A 9766-nucleotide genomic window follows, 5' to 3' on the forward strand; every position below is an offset into this window, starting at 1 on the left:
ACCGGCTGTTAGGAAAATGATGGAGTGGGGGAAAGGGATGGAGTTTGGGGGGAGAGGCGTTCTGTGGCTGTGGCCTCAAGGGAGAGGTGACATACTGCAAGGAAGTGTTGAGTGTGGGTCCTTGGGGAAGGGGTGTCATGGGAATGTGCCAGAGTTCAGACAACCGGGTGTCCCCCCCTGTAAGGAAGCTCCTGCCGCCTCTGCCTCTGGTGTTCACTAGCGGGGAGAGAGCAGCAATCCCTCGGCCAGTGATTGCTACCCCGGGGCTCGGCAGGGGGGCCCTGGGCCCTTTAAATCACCAGACCTGGGGAAGCCGGGCCGGACTGGACAGTTGTACCCGCTCTGTGCCAAAACCCCATAACTGAGAACGTACCAGGCTTACTTTCACCTCACGAGAACGTCCCTCACATGATCATAACTTGTGTTAAAAGCATAGGAAACAAAAGTAGGACTGAATTATCAGTTTCAGGATGCAAATCAGTGTAACTAGTTGGTGCGTCTGTTGGGAACAGGAATCACATACAATTAAAAGTGAATCTGCTAAACAGTGAGGTGACAAAATTCTGTGATTCAAAACTACAGAGGATAGTGAAGTGCGAAGCAGGACTGTGAGGGAGCTAAAAAATGAATTTCACAACTGGGTGAAGGGCACAAAATTGCGGATGAAATTCAATGTTGCAGAAATGCCAAATGTGATGCCACATTGGCAAACATAAGCCCGAATATTACATTATAAATGATGATGTAAATAAGCTGTGCAACTCAAGTTGATGGAGATCTTTTGGAGTCACTGTGGACAGTTCTCTGCAAAACATCCACTCCAATGGTGCAAAAAGCAAATCAGGTGTTGGGAATCATTAAGAAAGGGATTAGAAAATTTTATGCCACTGTATAAATCCATGAGTAAGCCACATTCTTCAATACTGCATTCAGATATGGTCACCCCATCTTAAAAAGATTGGATTGGAATTTGGAAAATAGGTTCAGAAAGGGGGTATGGAGATCCGTAGAGTGTCTTTCCATTGGGAGAATAATAGACTGGGAGCTTTTCAGCTTGGAAAAAGATGACTAAAGGAAATATGATAGAGGTCTATAAAATCATGACTGGTGTGGAGAAAGTAAATAAGGAAGTGTTACTGTAATTCCTCTCATACACAAGAACTAGGGGTCACCAAATGAAATGAATAGGCAGCACGTTTAAACAACAAAGAAGTATTTGTTCACAACAATGCACAGTCAAACTGCGGGAACTTCCTTGCCAGAGATGTTGTGTAGGTCAGGACTATAACCGGCGTCTCCAAAAGAGCTTTAAATCGTCATGGAGGACATGTCTGAGCCGATATGACAGAGTAGCTTGTCCATAGTCTCTGTTTGCTTAGGAGCGGAGGTGACAGGGAAATAGATTCACTTGATGATACCTGTTTCTGTTCATTCCCTTTGGGGCACCTGGCTGCTGCTAGGAGACAGACATCGGCGAGATGGACCAGTCTGACCCAGATCTGGACTGCTTCTTACGATTCCCTATGCTCCTTTCCATACAGATGCCGGGATATCTGCCTCACATGTGTCCATCGAAGGTCTCAGCCAAAATGCTCAGACAGGAAAACACTCTTGGCTTCTGAAGCCTGTTGCCCCCTACCTAGTGCCCCTTGGCTCATCCCGACCCTATGTTGCTCCTTGCTGTTAGAATGTGAAAGGAGCGAGGCAGCGAGGCCTTCTGGGATTGCAGATCTCGAGGCTTGGGAGACACATGTCATAAGACATCAGAAGTGCTGTAAACCATGCAGCCACCCTCAATCAGGGGTCTGTTCCAGCCTTGAGTCTGGGCTTACCGCGATTACCCTCCCACGAGCAGGGGCCACAAGATTACAGCCTGAAATTTAGGCATGTGAGCACTAACTCCTGTTCTCCCTGACAGGGCCTCCCCTAGACCAAGTCGACGCCCCAGGCAAGACGTTGTCTCGTGGCCCCTGTAGAACTGATAATGAAATTGTATTTTAAGCACTTATTAATGTTAAGTCTGTTCACCATCTTCAGTACACTTGCACTGGCATTATAACTTCTTGTGCACTGTTTGATCATGTTTGTATTTCATATTGACTGCATCGTGCCTCTCTCATACAACTATATTAGAAAATGTAGGAAAACTTTGTATTCAAATGTTATTAGCCCCTAAGGCATAGTATTAGTTAAAGTTGCAAAGAAACGTTGCCCTTTTTGCTAGAAGTAGAGAAGATTCTTCCCCCACTCTGGATCAATTGCCCATGACTGAATGAGGATGTGAATTGAGTGAGGCTTGCGAGAACCCACTCAAACAGCTACGATAGATTAAACCGGAATTGGAAGCCGGAGCAAAAGACAATACAAACTTGTCAAGCTTGGGCCAATAAAGAAAGCAAAATGACGACCTAGGATTAGAGAGCAGCACCTTCTTTAGAAACGCCCTGTTTTGAGCAAGCATTGCGGACAACACCTAGAGAAAACAGCACAAAGGGACCCAACGACACAGACCAAGATTGAATCTGGTCTGGTATTATGCATAGAGGACTGTATAAACAAGGTGTCTTATGCAGAAGGACCCCGGGTCTCATCTTGTCACATCGGAGCATCGATCCGGATCAGAGCAGATCCCGGCTCCACCCTCCCCCATCTAACTTCACTGGCCAGTGCAAGTTGAAGGGAAGCACGTGTTGGTAACAACAGCAAACGGAGTGTGTTGGTGTGGCTGGGTAGTGTGGTGAATGATGACTTGTAATAAGTTCATTGCATATGATAAAGTTGTCAATTTAAACCTGTATTGATATAAAGGTGGGCAAGAATATTTGCCTTATTCCTCCCTGAAAAGATGCCCGTTATGCATTTGAGTAAAATTCCTTTTAAACAAAGAAAACTAGAAAAAAAAAAGGCAATTGGCTGTTTTGAAAATAGCAGATTCCATAGTCCTAACCACTGGAAAGGATTTCTTGCTCCATTCTTACCTTACTTTTTCTTATACAGCAAATGACAGTGGATCAGTAGATTTTGTGGAGAAATGAGAACAGCTGCCAAAGCTAGCTTGAGCGCTCTGAACTGTTGGGTGTTATCTCTTCTTTGTAAAGAGTGGTGGGGCCATGGCCCTCTAACCCCCCTGTTCCAGCACCCCTGACACAGAGCTAAGCAGGCAGCAGTGTGTGCGTGTGACAGAGAGCGCTGTGCTGAGCTGAGCCAGTGAGAGAAGGGGGCTGATGTTGGGGCTGTCCCCTGCCCCAGGACTGGTTGCTTCCAGCAGCTGTCTGAACTTAGAGACAGTGTGCTGACGTACTCACTTTTCCCAAACACACACTGTCTCTCCCCCATCACTTGCACATTGCAGTTGAAAAGCAGCTGGAAATCCAGTAGGATGCCCATAGAACAATGGGATAGAGAAACCTGCATCATGTGATGCTGCACCAGCCCGTGAGCCATCGCAAACCCTTCCCAAAGTACCTGCAGCCAGTTGCACAGTGGGATAGCTACCCACAGTGCACTGCTCTCCATGGCAATCCAAGAGATGCTAGCATGGATGTGCTCTGGTGACACAGGGTGGAGATCCAACAGCTGTTCAATTAAAACAACATCTTAACTAAAGCCACATTACCCTGTAGTGTAGGCCTAGCCTGAGAGTGGGACAAGACCCAGCTCTGTTGAAACTGAAGAGCCACAACTTCCTCCATAGTTAGCAGGACTTAAACCTGCATGAAGAGACCCCAATGTATTGCTAGCCCATCACCTTAACCTTTTGGCCACAACTATTTGCTTGATATGTGTCTCTTTCTACACTCTAGTTCTGTTCTCAGTGACTGATCAACTCCAGTTGTTTCCTCAGACCAGCTTCCACAACACACTCACTGCTGTGCCGTTGTGTAAGTGTGTCCATGGCGGAACTGCAAGAATTCCTGCTATTTCCCTTCTGGCTGGAGTATGATGAGAGTATGTTTGTGACTAATGATATTGTTGTAGACTGTTGTCCATTTCCTACCTTGAACATTCAGACAGTCCCTTTCCCGTCATATCCCCAGCACATCAGTGATTGTGATAGCAGGGGGCAGGTTTTCTCTGTGGCACTGAGCTTTGCCAGGGGGTTGGTGGCTCCTTTCTTTCCTCAACCTGGAGTAAACTCAGCTTTTTATTCCATCTTTGATGATTCAAGGAATAACAACAGATGACCAAAGAAAGAGGTGGACAGGGTGGGTCTCAGGGGAGGGGCAGAGAGGTGTGGGCAGGGTGAGTCTCAGGGGAGGGGGCAGAGAGGTGTGGGTGGTGGGCAGGGTGAGTCTCAGGGGAGGGGGCAGAGAGGTGGGTGGGCAGCAGGCAGACCTTGGGGTAGGGGTTGGAGAGGCGCGAGGAGGCCTTGAGGGAGGAGAGGAGCAAGCGAAAGGTGGACCAGCAGGCCTCAGCCAAAAAGGAAGAGCAGGGGTGGGAAGTGCACAAATGGGAGTGAGGGCAGAGCACAGGTGGGGCCTCAGAGGGAGGAGAATGAGGAAAGGGGGTGGAGTGGGGAAACAGCACCATGGTCTGGGCAGGGCCGCCCACAGGATTCAGGGGGTCTGGGGCAAAACATTTTCAGGGGCCCCTTCCATAAAAAAAAGTTGCGATACTCTAGAATACTATATTCTCATGGGGGCCCTGCAGGGCCCTGGGGCAAATTGCCCCACCTGCCGCCCCTCTGGGTGGCCCTGCCCTCAGCCTCTCCTAGTAAGTCCCCTGCCCCCTAATTATTTTTGTTGCCCTCCCCTAGACTCTCTCCAATTTGTTTCTGTAGTGGACGGAGGGGGAAACTGGGCACAATGCTCCAGATGTGGCCTCACCAGTGCCGAATAGAGGGGAATAATCACTTCCCTCGATCTGCTGACAACGCTCCTACTAATCCAGCCCAATATGACCAGTTACCCATATTAAATGCAGACACAGCAATATTTGATAATTTGGATACTGTCCATTCAGGAGGTTATTTCCCACCTATTTATAAATAATGAAGATGCTCTCAGTGGAGGGGAAAGAGCTGTCCCATCCGTGTAGTTAACCCATCTCCCCGAGAGGTGGTAGCTCTGTCACTGGAGGAAGCTATGCTGGTGTATGTGCAAGCTGTTGTGTCTACATGTGTATATAAAGTTTAATCAAACCCCATTTTTAAAACCCCTGTGGTCCAGGAATAGAAAAGGAGCTTGCTGAGGGGGAGCCGGTCCTTCAAAATCCTTAAGATCACTGACTTGCTTAGATAAATGTCATGAGGGTATAACTCAGTGGTAGAGTGTTTGACTGCAGATCAAGTGGTCCTTGGTTCAAATCCAAGTACCCCCTTGCAAACTGGTTTCTTCAATTAAAGTAATTCCATTGCCAGTATGTTCAGGAGCTCCACTAAATAGGGATTCATGAACTGAATGGACACACTCAATGTTTTCCTGTGCAAATGCATAAAAACCTAGCAAACATGTCCTGCTGCTGAAATCACTTTCAATTGTCCAAGTGTCTAGATTTGTTTCCATCAATTAAACAAAGGCACATGAAGACACATTTGCAGGGCCTTGGCCTCCATGGGCTACAATGTGCAGAAGAACGAGAACCACATCCACTTGGGAGGAATGGACTAGTCTGGGTTACATTTGGTAAGTAAATTGCCATTGGGACTGAAAACTCTACTGGAGGTGGACAGGAGCCTGTTACAAAAATAAAATAACCAAGATTTACCAAACTCCCTGTTACACGTTCAATTCTCTGTTTGTGCACACGGCATCAATTGGGGCTCTAATAAATGGCACTTCCTGTAACACAGATTGGTTGTTCTTGTGTAACTTTCAGATGTATTCGAAATGGCAAGCTGTTTACGGTCATGGGCTGCTAGTCTCATGAGCAGGAGCAGAGTCTCTGTTACGTTTACCAACCATAGAGCTCGTTGTGTCTGCATCTAAGTAAGTGCAGAGTTATTTCAATGGCTCCTACACTGACACCTGCTGCCCCTTCTGGCTGGTTAACTTGCACTATTTGAAACCTGCTCTTAAAATTACACCCTTTCTGGGAGTGAAGTCAAAGAAACTAACATCATGCCCAAGGAAACCCCAATGAGGTTTCAAGTGCAGCCCAAGCAGGGAGCATGGGGGCCAGCAGAGAGGTTCAGAGCTTCTCCTTTGTTGCACGGGTCAGGGGGCTAGTAGGCTCATACTGTGGCTATTCATGGCTGTGGAGTTCAAAGGGTGTTCTATCCTGTTGGAGTTTTAGGGCATTAGAGTAGGGGCCTAGAAATCAAAGAGGATAAATATCCCCTTTTCAGCTTCAATGCTCATTGAACAAAGAACATGGCTTCTCATCTCAGTGGTTTCAGAGGACAGTGCTTGTGTTAGTCGTGTCCTCAAAAAGAACAAGAGACATGTGTGGCTTGGCACCCTAGAGACTAAGAGAAATTTCCTAGGTTTCTGTGGCCATTTCATTTCACTTCTTATTTTAAAAGGTTTGGTACTTCGCACCAGAAACGTTATTTCCTTGGGAGAGACAGAGAAGTGGAAGCTGCATTGATTTAACCCTCTGAAAATTAGATAAGGATTAAAATATCCCCAGACAGTTCAGTCCCCAACCGTTCTCCCTCACTGCTGCCAGTGAAGCTCAGTTCTGTCCCAGGGCCCCAAGGACTGCTGGTGCAAGTCCTGGGTCTGAACAGTGAAGTAAGAAAAAAAGCTAATGGAGGTCCCCCTATCTCCCTAGAACTGGAAGGGACCATTAAGTCCAGCCCCTGCCTTCACTAGCAGGACTGAGTACTGTTTTGCCCATATAGCAGGACGAGTTGATTTTGCCCCAGATTCTTAAGTGCCCCCTCAATAACTGAAGCTCAATTTCTATATTTAGTAAGTTAATGCAACAAACCACTGAGCTATCCCTTTGCTAAATACTGCAGGGGTGACTCTGCCTGCCTAGACTTTTTCAGTAGCTAAATAGAGACACACCATCATTGGAGAAGAGAGATACAAATGTGTTGTTTGATTGTTTTTCTCATGTTAAATTACTGATCATTTCCATGGCCAAAATATTTGTACGAGACATGAAAAAAGGAAGAAACTGTGAAAATACCCATGGAGAAGGGTTTCTGACAGTTGGGTAGATATGGAGATTTTTATGAAAGGGGGAAAGGCCAAAGTAGGGCTTTTAGCTGGAGCAAAAGGGGGGGTTTTTTGTGGTGCAGTTTCAGTTTAGCCAGCCTCATATCCTGTAGTCCCTACTTCCCCCATCCCCAACCCCCATCTGTGACTCTATGACCCCCCACTGGCAAAGCCAACTTCTGACTCCTGAGACAGGCCCCTACTGGACTGGCCCTCCAGATCCCCAGCACTCCCTCTCCTAGCTGGATCCCCTGGCAGCCAGAGCTCTCTGCAAGAACTGCTGTGGTTGCTCCCCTGGACTCTGGTCAAGGATGGCTACTGACTACTCCTGAGAAGGCAGCTGAGAAAATGACTCACCCTTCTCTAGATTCTCACCTGTGGGCTCTGAGAAGCAGGATGGGGCCTGTGTGATAAAGTCATGTAACATTCCCCTCTCATCCCAGCCCTGGTATGTCACCAGTAGCCTGCTGTCCCTGGGTGCAGCCAAGGATGTTTCCCACCCTTCAGAAGACCCCAGGCTGGGACTAAAGTCAGCTTCAGGCTTCTCCTCTCCCCTTCTTGGAATCAAGTCATGTTTTTAACCATGAGTTAAAGCAGCCCAAACCCCAGAGTCTGGGATCGACATGTCACAAGTTCCCAGGTGTCTCCCTGGAAGAGACAATTTGTTAAATCCCAGATGAGTGGAGTTCTATCAGTTCTCAGCCTGAGTCCCTTAGGGGTCTTAACTACTGAGGCCATATTGTCCTAACATGGGCCATTTCCCCACCTCTCTTTCATAACAGAAGCCAACAATTTTCTTTGCACAGACACAGGAACAGCAAGATCTTTCTCTGGTCCCTTGTGCAAGAGCAGGGGGCCAGCAAATTCCATGGAAACAGTGAAAAAGCAGGGGGGGCCCTGGGCACATCCCAGCCTGGCCGTGAGATGTTCCCTCTCCCCTCATTTCTTAGTTCGACCTGTTGGTAATTCAAAATGCGCATCTGTCTGGATGAGGGAAAAGCTGAGTTCACTCCAGGTGGAGGGGAAAAAGAACCCTGAAAGTCGTCAGGCCCAACCCCTGCTACCAGAATCACTGAGTGCTGGAATCTGGCATGGAAGGGACCTGTGTGAATTTGTCAAGGTGGGGAATGAATAAGCAATCTACAACTAGATCCCTCATTAACACTGACACAGGCTAATCCTGCTGCTCCTGCTGCAGCTAGAAGGGAAACTGGGAGTGATTCTTTGCTGTGCAGCCATGGAAACAGTGAGCCAATTGCACCGCAGTGAATGTGCTGGGGAAAGCTGGACTTTACAGGCAGGTGGAAAGAGCAGATCCTAGAAATACCTGGAGCTTCCCACAGCACTTCTGCCAGCAGGGTCAGGTGTTGAGTGACTCACGGTGCCCCTCCCCTTCCATCACCTTCCAGCAGGAGGTGGCAGCACCCCCCACCCAATGCAGGGGAGAGGCCTGAGTGTATCTCTGCACCCTGAATCCAGGGCACCCACTCTTTCTGCCCCACACATTGAATCTGGCCCTGCTGCAAAGTGACCCCTAAGAACCAGCAGCCTCCAGGACAGCAGGTTTGGCCCTGAGAGCAGGGAATGTGTCCCCCCTGCTGCTCTTAGGCCACTGGATGCTCTGGAAACAAGAGGGCTCTGAATGTAACCCAGGGGTCAGCAACCTTTCAGAAGTGCTGTGCCGAGTCTTTATTTATTCACTCTAATTTAAGGTTTCGCGTGCCAGTCATACATTTCAATGTTTTCAGAAGGTCTCTTTCTTTAAGTCTATAATATATAACTAACTATTGTTGTATGTAAAGTAAAAAAGGTTTTTAAAAATGTTTAAGAAGCTTCATTTAAAATTAAATTAAAATGCAGAGCCCCCAACACTGGTGGCCAGGACCCAGGCACTGTGAGTGCCACTGAAAATCAGCTTGTGTGCCACCTTCAGCACACGTGCCATTGATTGCCTGCCCCTGGTGTAACCCACAACAAACAGAGCCCATCTGGGGATGTAGTTCAGTGGTAGAGCACATGCTTAGCATGTATGAGGTCTTGGGTTCAATTTGCAGCACCTCCAAGTTCCTTTTCCACCCTGCTGCTTTGCTCATGCCCAGAGGAGATGTGGGCCAGCAGTCTCCCTGTGCAAGTTTCAATCCTGCTGAGTGAGGGGCAAGTGCCAATTGTATGGAAGGTCTGGGGGGGGTTTCTACTCCTAAGCCACCTCAGTATATGCAAGATTCCCACCTGCTGTACTGTGTGGGACAAGGGTAGATGAGAAGAGCGAATCCTCCAGCACTGGAGGGAAAGGTCCCATCTGCACAGACTGAGAGGCCAAGAAAAGAGGGGCAGTCAGTGCTCAGAGAGGACAGAGGTCAGTGATTTACACCCACCAGGGGACACTGTCTTTTTGAGGTGAGTGCAGCTGGCTTGGGATGGTGCTGACGATGGACAGAAGAAAGTCTGGAGACAATGACAGATGAGACCACAGAAGGGATAGGGGAATGGCAGCCCCACAGAAGGTCGTGGGTGCTCAGATGCCCCAGTTATTGCACCCTGGCCTGTCATAGAGAGAGAAAAGACATCAAGGGTCCCAGCCCCCCTACAGTGATCCCATAGACAAGAACCTGGTTGGGAGTGGGGTGAAGGTTCCCTCTGGGCAAAGTGGAGCTGAAATC

General features: G+C 48.1%; 1 non-coding gene across 1 annotated transcript; it reads left to right on the forward strand.

Annotated features, from left to right (window-relative positions):
- Positions 1-5247: 5247 nt before the first annotated feature.
- Positions 5248-5319, forward strand: TRNAC-GCA (transfer RNA cysteine (anticodon GCA)). Its single transcript has one exon. It is a non-coding gene; the product is annotated as a tRNA-Cys (tRNA).
- Positions 5320-9766: the final 4447 nt, after the last annotated feature.

This window comes from Chelonoidis abingdonii, chromosome 18 (genome assembly GCF_003597395.2).
Source record: "Chelonoidis abingdonii isolate Lonesome George chromosome 18, CheloAbing_2.0, whole genome shotgun sequence".
NCBI lineage: Eukaryota > Metazoa > Chordata > Testudines > Testudinidae > Chelonoidis > Chelonoidis abingdonii.